The 10,561-nt window shown below is 32.2% G+C and overlaps 1 pseudogene; it reads left to right on the plus strand.

Moving 5' to 3' along the window:
* LOC141552836 (solute carrier family 25 member 33 pseudogene) overlaps nucleotides 1–9,729 on the plus strand; it is a 30,582-nt pseudogene extending 20,853 nt beyond the window's left edge.
* The last annotated feature ends 832 nt before the right edge of the window (nucleotides 9,730–10,561 follow it).

A 10,561-nucleotide genomic window follows, 5' to 3' on the forward strand; every position in this document is an offset into this window, starting at 1 on the left:
AATAATATTCTGTCACAATCATCTACCACAACTGTTCAGTCATTCCCTTTTTTGTCGGGTATCCCCCCCTCCATTTCCAATTCTTTGCCACCAAAAAAAAGTTTGCCATAAATATTATTTTGTACATATGGGTCCTTTTCCTATTTCTTTTTCTCTTTGACATATATACATATATAGATATATGTAAACTCTGGGACTGTATATATATACAGAGAGAGAGAGAGAGAGAGAGAGAGAGAGAGAGAGAGAGAGAGAGACAGAGAGAGAGACAGAGACAGAGACTGAATAGAGCTGGCTAGGTCAAAAGGAATGTATAGTTTTACAATCCCTTGGATGTAGTTTCACATTGTTCTTCAGAATGATTGAACCAATTCATATCTCTACCAAATGTACCAACAATGCATTGATATAACTGTTTTTCCCACATTTCCTTCAGCTTTTATCATCTTAATTTTCTATCATGTTAGTCAATCTAATAGGTGTGTGGTGATACCTCAAAGCTGTTCTCATTTGCATTTCTCTAATTATTAGTGAGGTAGAATATGTTTTCATATGACTGTTGTTAGCTTTAATTTCTTCTTCTGAAAACTTGTCTGGTCATATCCTTTGAGAATTTATTCTCTTTATTATTCCATTATATCTATTATTCTATTATTATCCTATTAGGAAATGGGTCTTATTTTTATAAATTTCACTCAATTCCTATATATTTGACTCAGTTCTCTACATATATTTTGACATTTATCATACAGCTTGCTACATTTTCCACTTCCTCTGCTTTCCTTCTAATTTTGGTTACATTGATTTCATTTGTACAAAAACTTTTAAAATTTAATATAATCAAAATTATGTATTATACAACCTATCATATTCTCTGTCTCCTGTTTAATCACAATTTTTTCCATCTATTGATTTGATATATAATTTCCCTTGCTCTCCTAATTTGATCATTATCATCCTTTATGTTTAAGTCTTATATCCATTTTGACATGCTGGTATCTCAGTAGGATACTATATGTAAAGCACAACATATATTTTAAATGATATAGAAATATCAGTTATCAGATACTAATAATAGAACACATTTTTCTTGCTCCTATCACCACTTATATTAATTTCACTGCATATATATTTATATAATTTACTTTTCCCTCTTCTAATGAAATCAATGATCACAGTAAGACAAATTATCAATAATACTATCATTTCTCTGTCAGGAGATAAGCATTCTTCATTGTCTATACTCATGGATTATAATTCATTATTGTAGTGATCGAAATTCTTATGACTTTTAAAATTTTTTGTTTTTACAATAATTTTGTTATATTAATTGATTCCTTTTCATTTCACTCTGCATATTTCTAAATTGTTTTTCAGACTGGTTAGATTAATTCACAGTACCACCAAAAGATATCTTCACAACTTCTCTAACATTGATCATTCCCATTTCTGGTCATCCTAGCTAATTCTTTTTCTATCTTTGTTTTATTTGTTTTATCTTTGTTTTTGTTTTCTACCTTTGAGCTAAGAATGGTTAAAAACAAAAACAAAAACATTCTTACCTTGCAAGCTGTCCCCCAAACAGGTGCCAGGATAGATTTAACTTATGGGCCATGGTTTACTACCCTAATCCCTTTTCTAAGACTTGATCAGTTTTTGTAAAGGTGGCATGCATATCATACACTATTTCCATTTAATTCTTATCAGAAGTCATAATCTTAACTTTTACCCTTACTTTTTTGCTGCCTTAGGATATAAATATCTAAAAGCTAGGTGGAACAATAAATAGAATGCTGAAACTAGAGTCAGGAAGATCTGAGTTCAAATATGTGAGATCTGGGTGAGTTCATTTAACCTTCTATTTCTGAAAATAATAATAGCACCTATCCTCCAGGGTACTGAGAATCATATCAGATAATAATTGTCAAGTTCTTAGCATAGAGCCTGGTATAGTAAGTATTATAGAAATGTTAACTATTATTGCTGTCATTACAAACAAATGCAGAAGAGCAATAACATTATATGGATCCTTTACTGATCACAATGAAATAAAAATTACATAAAAAGAGGACCAAGAAAAATACTAAAAATCTATGGGGGAACAAATAACTTACTTCTAAAGAATCATAAAGTCAAAGAATAAATTATAAAAATTAAAGATAATTTCAATAAGAATGTCAATGAGGCAACATTTCAAAATTTTAGAGATGCAGTCAAAACAACCCCATGGAGAATATTCTAGCTTTAAATACTTTTATTACAGAAAAAAGACAGAGAGACAGAGAGAACAAATCAGTGCAACTAAAATAGTTGGAAACCAACAAATTTAAAAATCCAACTAAATATCAAAATAGAAAGTCTAAAATTAAATAAATTAACAAAATTGAAGTTGAACCCCATTAAATTAATAAATAATTTAGGATCTGGTTTTGAAAGAAAAAAATAATATAAATCAGTATCAAAAATGAAAAAGGAGAATTCATAAAGAATAAAGAAAATATAATATTAAAATATTTTGTTCAATTATATGTCAACAAAATCAACAGCTTAAATGAAATAATTTAAATTAATAGAATAAGAAATAGACATTTTAAATAATTCAATTTAAGAGGGGAAAATGAGTAAAATATAAATGACTTTCCAAAAAAATACTCAAAGCAAAATTCCCGAGCCAGATAGATTCATAATCAAAACTAATTTCAATATTACACAAATTGTCTGAAAAAATAGCAAAAAAAAAGATTCTATTAAATTCCTTCTATGGCACAGATACCTTCTTGTATAAACCAGGGAGAATCAAAAACAGAAAAACAAAACCGAAGACCAATATCATAAGTGAACATAAATGCAAATATTTTAAATAAAATATCAGCAAAAAAGTTAAAACAACCTATCACAAAAATAATACATTATGACCCTATGACCCTATCAGATTTAAGAATGTAGGATTGGTTTAATATAAGGAAAATTATAAACAATTAATTAGAATCAACAAAATCATATTATTATAAATGTAGAAAAGATTTTTGACATAATACACCACAAATTTCCATTAAAAAAAAAACACTGGAGAACAGGGATCAATGAGCCTTTCCTTAAAAAAAAACCAAATTGCATATATTTAAAACCAAGAGCCACCATTATTTATAATGCATATAAACTTGGTTCCTTTCTAATAAATTCAGGGATAAAACTAGTATGTACATTGTTACCACTTCTATTTTACATAGTACTAGAAATGCTGGCTATAATGAGTAAAGAAGAGACAAAATTATCACTTTTTTGCAGATGTTATGTTTATATACTCAAAGCATCTTAAATAATCAAATAAAAACCTAATAAAATAATTTACTTCAGCAAACTTGCAGGATATAAAATAAATTGTTTCAAATTATCAGCATTTATTATACATAATACTAACAATAAAATCCAGCCAGAAGAGATAGAGAGATTTCCTTTAAAATTACTACAATATATATAAAATATTTTGCAGTCTACCTTCCAAGATTCACTCATCTCTAGTCATCCTGATTTATATCTGGCCACTGAATCCAGATGGCTCTGGAAGGGAAAGTGAGGCAAGTGACCTTGCACAGTCTTCCCTCATTTAAATACAATTCACTTGTATGTTATGGCATCACCTCCCTAATGTCATGGTCTTCTTCTAGAACAAAGGACAAGCAAGGATAGAAATCTCCTTAGTGTTTTATCACTACAAAAAGAGCCATCATAAATATTGTTTTACGTAAAGACATTTTTATTTCTTTGAGCTCTTATGGGAATAGAATTATTAGTGGTATAGCTGAGTCAAAGGGCACACATCTTGTGCTATATAATTCCAATTTGCTTTCCAGAATGCTTGTATCCATTTACAGATTCACTGACAGCATATCACTATGCCTGTTTTCACATAGTACCTCCATTATTTATCATTTTTGTCTTTTCCACTCTGATGAATATGACGTAGTATCTAAGAATTGCTTTAATTTACATTTCTCTAATTAGTAATGATGTAGAATTTTTTTCCACAAGACTATACATATAACCTGTTTTTTTAGATAGTATTATGTATTATATTCTCATTCTACCCATAAATTATCAATATTTTTCCAATTATTTAAATCTGTCTTCATTTCTGTGAACAATTATTTATAGTTGTAGTTATATACATTTTGGGTGAATCTTAGAAAGTAAACTGCTAAATACAGTTTATAGTACTTTTAAGGGAAATTTTTCCTTTCTATCTCTTTCTGCTGGATTTTATTGGTATTATATAGAAATGCTGGCTATTTGAGGCAATTTATTTTATATTTTCCAAGTTTTCTGAAATTAATTATTTTAATTGTTTTTCATTTATTTAAATAATCAAATGAAAACCATTTGAGTCAAAGAATCTTTGAGTCAAATTATCTTTCACATAATCCAAAAAATCTAAATAAATAAATGAAGCTGGGCTTGTGAGAACTCAGGGGCTTGTGGGAAATACTTCAACCAATGAACTTGCTCCTTTTAAAGGTGTAAACTCCTTTAAATATATAAACTCCTTTTAAAGGTTTGAACTAAAGATGTGAATTCTGAGCTAGAGAATTGTTTAGACAATCTGAGTTATCACCTTGTAATCCTAACATTAGATGTGATTTATGAATGTGATAGAGTGTTATTGGGCTGTAACAAATGAGGGTATATATGATTTCAAAAAAGACATTTAAAAACGTATGAATTCATGCAGAGTAAAGAAAATGAAACCATAAGAATAATTTATACTACATCAATATAAAGAATGTATAGTTTTTTAAACTGATAAAGAATGAAATGAGTTAAATAACAAGCACTAGAAACAAATTTTGAAAGCTATGAGAATTCTGAAAAATAAATGATCATTCATAATGAAAAACAATGCAAACAAAAGTATTCTAGCTATGCCAGACCTAAAACTACATTATAAAGCAGCAGTCATCAAAATCATCTGGTACTGGCTAAGAAATAGAGCAGTGGATCAATGGAATATGTTAGATTCACAAGACACAGCAGTCAATGATTATAGTAATCTAGTGTTTGATAAACCCAAAGACTCCAGCTTCTGAGATAAAAAGTTGTTATATGACAAAAATTGCTGTGAAAATTGGAAAATAGGATGGCAAAAACTAGGCATTGACCAACACCTAATATCCTATACCAAAATAAGGTCAAAATGGGTTCATGTTTAGACATAAAGGGTAATAATATAAGCAAATTAGGAGAACAAGGGATAGCCTACCTCTCAGATGTATGGATAAGGAAGGAATTTAAGGCCAAAGAAGAGCAAGAAAACACTATGAATATGCAAATATGAAGGTGGAAAATGAATAATTTTAGTTACTTTAAATTAAAAAGTTTTGTGCAAACAGAACCAATGCAGCCAAGATTAGAAGGGAAGCAGAAAACTAGGAAAAAAAATTTACATTCAAGGGTTAGGATAACAGCCTCATTTCTAAAATATATAATTGAATCAAATATATAAGAATATAAGCCATTCTCCAATTGATAAATGGTCAAAGAATATGAATAGACAATTTTTAGATTAAGAAATTTAAGTCATTTCTAGTCATATGCTCTAAATAACTATTGATTAGAGAAATGGAAATTGAAACAACTCTGAAGTACCACTTCACACCTCTCAGATTTTCTAAGATGACAGGAAAAATAATGATAAATATTGGAGAGGATGTGGGGAAACTGAAATTTGGTGTAGTTGTGAGTTGATCCAACCATTCTCGAGAGCAATTTGGAACCATGCCCAAATGGGCAATAGTTCAAAACTGTGCATACCTTTTGATCCAGCATTGTATACTTTGGAAATCCCAAAGACATCATTAAAATGGTGCAAAAATGTGCAAAAAATGTTTGTAGCAGCCCTTTTTGTAGAGTAGTGGCAAGGAGCTAGAATCTGAGTGGATACCCATCAGTTGGGGTATAGCTGAATACATTATAGTATATGAATGTAATGGAATATTCTAAAAGAAACGATCAGTAGGACGATTTCAGAGAGGTCTGGAGAGACGTGAATTGATGCTAAATGAAGTGAATAGAACCAAGAGAACATTATACACAAGCTATACAATGATCAACTATGATGACTTGCCTCTTTTCAACAGTGAGATGATAGAGAGAGACATCTGCATCCAAAGAGAGGACTATGGGAACTGAATGTGTATCACAATACTATATTTTCATCTTTTTGTGGTGGTTGTTTGCTTGTTTATTTTTTCTTTTCTCAATTTTTTTCCTTTTTGATCTGATTTTTTTTTTGGAGCATGATAAATGTGGAAACATGTTTAGAAGAATTGCACATATTAAACCCATCATAATTATTTGCTATTTGGGAGAAAGGGAGGGGGAAGAGAAGAAGAAATTTTGGGACACAAGATTTTGTAAGGGTGAATGCTGAAAACTATCTTTGCATGTATTTTGGAAAAAAAAGGAAGCTATTATAAAAATTATAATTCATTATTCCAGAGGACAAATCATGCTATAATTTTGGGAAGTTATAGAGAAGTGATGACTTTACAGAGAGGGTGTAGAATGATACATGTGCTTTTTGCTATAGCTACTTAGGCATTTGTTTTGTTTGACTATGTTCAATATATTTAATTTAAGAAAAATTTTTCTCTATTTTAATTGGGTGGGGGCAAAGAGGGAAAGAAAATAGATTTCTATTAATCTTTTTAAATAGAGAGATGGGGTGTGTGCTAACATTGCAGGCACTGATAGTGTATTATAGTTTTATTTAACTTTTATTTTTGTTAACTTTTATTTTGTTAGGAGACCTCTCAAGAAATGAAAATATTATCAATAATGTATAACAAAACTCATCAGCAAAACTTTAAAAATAGGAAAGAAAAGTATAGTAAGAACATTTGTGATACAATTTCCCACCTTCCCATAAACTTAAGACACACTTTCCCACAAATATATACACTATCAGTGGGGAGAGTGAGCATGCATAGGGATCATAGGTGACATATGAAAAATATAAATTAGTGGAAACACATCTTCAATCATGCAGGACCTCTAATATTTCATGGTGGCATCAACTGACTAGCTTTCATTGATTCTACTTCTAAGTGGATACTATGTAAATTTACCCTGCTAGGCTCCTTGGGTCCTATCCACTGTGGATTTTGTTGTTGTTATTGTTGTTGTTGTTGTTGATCTGTTTGTTTTGCTGATCCTTGATGTTCTGTATTGAATGATATTATGTATGCTTTCAGGTACATTTCTCTCTCTTACTATTTTCTGCACGAGGCCAGCTAAGCCATCTCAGCTTCAATCATCTAGGGTATAGTCACTATAATTCATAGCAACCACTCTTAGCTAAAGTTCTTTACATTCCAGGGAAATGGCTCCTGCCCTTAATTGACAGGGCTCCTTACCTTGGGGAGGGTTAGGACAACTACTTTCTTAAAAGACCTTGATGGATCAAGGTGTGGAATTGTTGGGAGGCATCTTGTTTTCTAATGACACTGGGAAGATGAAATTATCTTTTCATAATCATGATGAATATGAACTAACCTGAATATGTAGCTCACTCCACTCTGCATCTTTTGCTCTGTGTAGCTTCAACTCCATCAAACAAAATGCCTCCATGCTGAGTACCTCCCTGCTCCTCACTTTCCTGTATCTTTTTGTATATTGTCTCTCCCCATTAGATTAAGGCTTGCCTTGAGGGTGGGGACTGTGCTTTTATTAATTATAATCACAGTGCTTAGCTCAATGTCTAACTCATAATAGGCATTTAATAAATGCTTATTGGATCAGATACTTTAGTTGGCTCAGTGACAATTTTGAGTCTTTGGATGAATGTAAGGAGAGGTTATATCTAATTCTATTCTCCCCTACTCTCAGTATACATAATTTCATAATTGTAATAATTATATGCTTAGTATTGAAACAAAAAGGGGTTGTAAGTTTCATCAGTGAAGGGAATACCCATAATGATATATTGTTTTAGGCTTTTTAGGGGCAAACAGAAAGAAGAGGTATATAACCATTGTTCTTAGGGTTAAGGAGTACTTAAGACATAGAGATTGCTCTCACACATTGATGTTCAAAAATCAACCTATAATGACAGACATACGTGTCACTTCCTTCATGAAGCCTCCTTGGAAATTCCTAGGAAGAGGTCCCATGTCATAGAGATGGAAAGAACTATAGAAGTCATTCTTATCTTATCTCTTTCTCAAAAATAAGTAAATAAATAAAACTGTCATGTACTTGTTATTGTAGAGGACATGGTCAATGAGAATAATCTCTGTTTTAATTTGTCATGATGCTTGGGGCCCAGAGATATTCATTGAGGAAAATTCTTTACACTCTGTTTTCAAGGAGATGGTAATGACTGGATGGAAAATATAAGCACTATGACGTGAGGAGGTAGATTGAGGGGTATGGGATACAGGATACAAATAGGGTAGTCCTGATCCAAGAAGTCTTGGCAAAATCCAATTAACCCTGAGACTGAACATAAATCACTTGAGAGGTACTTGAAGATCTTCATGTCAGATACTAAGCCCTAAATTAGGAGAATGAATGATTGACCCCTTTTTGCCATTTCATATACTTACATAAGAAATTTTTCTGATTCCTGCATGAGTTGAATTTTCTGGGGAGATTTTCATGATTTATTATAAGGGTAAGAATGAGTCTTCTGTGTGATTTTCACTTGCCATTTACTTTGTGATTCTGTTTTAAAGATTGATTATTTGAGGTAAGGTTTCGGTTATAATGCCTTGGAAACAAGATAAAGTAGAAAACATAATAGATTTGAAATTAGAGGACCTGAATTCAGTCTTGACTCTTGTTACTTATTATCTGACTTGAGAAAAGTAATCTCTCCTCCCTAGGCCTCAATTGCCTCATATGTAAAATGAGGACATTGTATTACATGTCCTTAAAGCCCTTCCTATCTATAAATGCAAGGTCCTCATAGTCTTCAAGATTGGCTGTATGAACTGTCTATTATCCTCAAATTCAGCTGGGAACCATTAGTGGAATGGGAGTGGTCAGACCAACATAAGTATCACCTGGATTTTTACAGGTTCTCAAGTCAATTTTGGAAAAAGAGGGACCAGCGTCAGTTTTTTTAGAGGCTTGGTCCAAACTTAGTTGGAGTTGCACCATTAAGAGCTGTGCACTTTTCATGTTACTCCAAGACCAAGGAGCAGTTTAATGGCATTTTTGTGCCTAACAGCAACATTGTCCATGTTTTTTCCTTGGGCTCTGCAGCTTTTATCACAAATACCTTAAGGAATCCTATATGGATGGTTAAAACCCAGATGCAGTTAGTATAGAAAGTCAGGGATTCCAAACAAATGAACACTGTGAATGTACTCATTATGTTTACCAGACAGAAGGCATTCATGGATTCTATAGAGGATTAACAGCTTCACATGAAGGCATTTCTGAAATCATAATCTGTTTTGCTATTATGAAAGCTTAAAGAAATGACTAAAAATGTCTTATTGGGTCTCTTCTCTCTTTCCTTCCCCACAGATTACCAAAGGAACTCTGGGAGGATTCTACTCACAAATAGCTCTTGGGCACCACTGCTTCTTTGTTTCTTGTGTTTCTTATGTCCCACTTTCGAGCGCCACATGTTGTCTGACCTCTCTCCTCTTCTCTCTTGCCCCCAATTTATTTCATCCCCAATCCACAAGAAACATCTGTGAAGGCTGCTTTGCAACTCTTTGAAGTTTATGATTCATAGCTATGGAGGCTCTTGGAGAATTGACCTGCCTCTTTACCCAGGCATGGTCCTTAACACCCTTAGTGGGGAAATTATTACTATTTTAGTTACTCAGAAAATGTATGAATTGATATGTAAAGTTGTCAATCATGGAGAATTTAGCATTACTGAATGAAGTGAGCAGAATCAAGAGAATGCTGTACACAGTAACAAGATTATGTGATAAGCAACTGTGATGAACTTGCCTCTTCTCAACAATGAAGGCAATTCTAATAGACTTGTGATGGAAAAGGCCAATGACATTCAGAGAGAGAAGTAAGGAGACTGAATGTGGATCAAAGCATATCAGAGACAGAATTTGAACCCAGGTTCTTTGCCTCCAACCCTAAAACTTTTTGCACTGCACTGTGATGTCTCCCAGAGGAGACCAAAGTTTAATCTAATTCTGAAGGAGAAGGAAATGGATTGATGGGGAGACAAAGAAAAGCTTTGTTGAAGAGGCAATCCATGTAACTTTTCAGCATTATCTTCTATGGATCCATTTCTTATTTTTTTATCTCTATTCTTACTCTGTTTCTTATGTCTTCAATGGTCTCCTTCTCTGGTTTCACTTGAGTTCTCAATGAACCTATAAAGCAGTTGAATTTGCACCTCCTTGCTGAAAATTCTTCCCATTTCTGTAAATTATTTACCTGAAAAATAAATCTCTGAGAATTAAAGAATTGTTACAAGGAACTGGAAATTGAGTGGATGCCCATCAGTTGGAGAATGGCTGAATAAGTTATGGCTATGACTGTAATAGAATATTATTGTTTTATAAAAAAAATAATTAACAGG

The sequence above is a fragment of the Sminthopsis crassicaudata genome, chromosome 2 (genome assembly GCF_048593235.1).
Source record: "Sminthopsis crassicaudata isolate SCR6 chromosome 2, ASM4859323v1, whole genome shotgun sequence".
In the NCBI taxonomy this organism is placed as follows: Eukaryota; Metazoa; Chordata; class Mammalia; order Dasyuromorphia; family Dasyuridae; genus Sminthopsis; species Sminthopsis crassicaudata.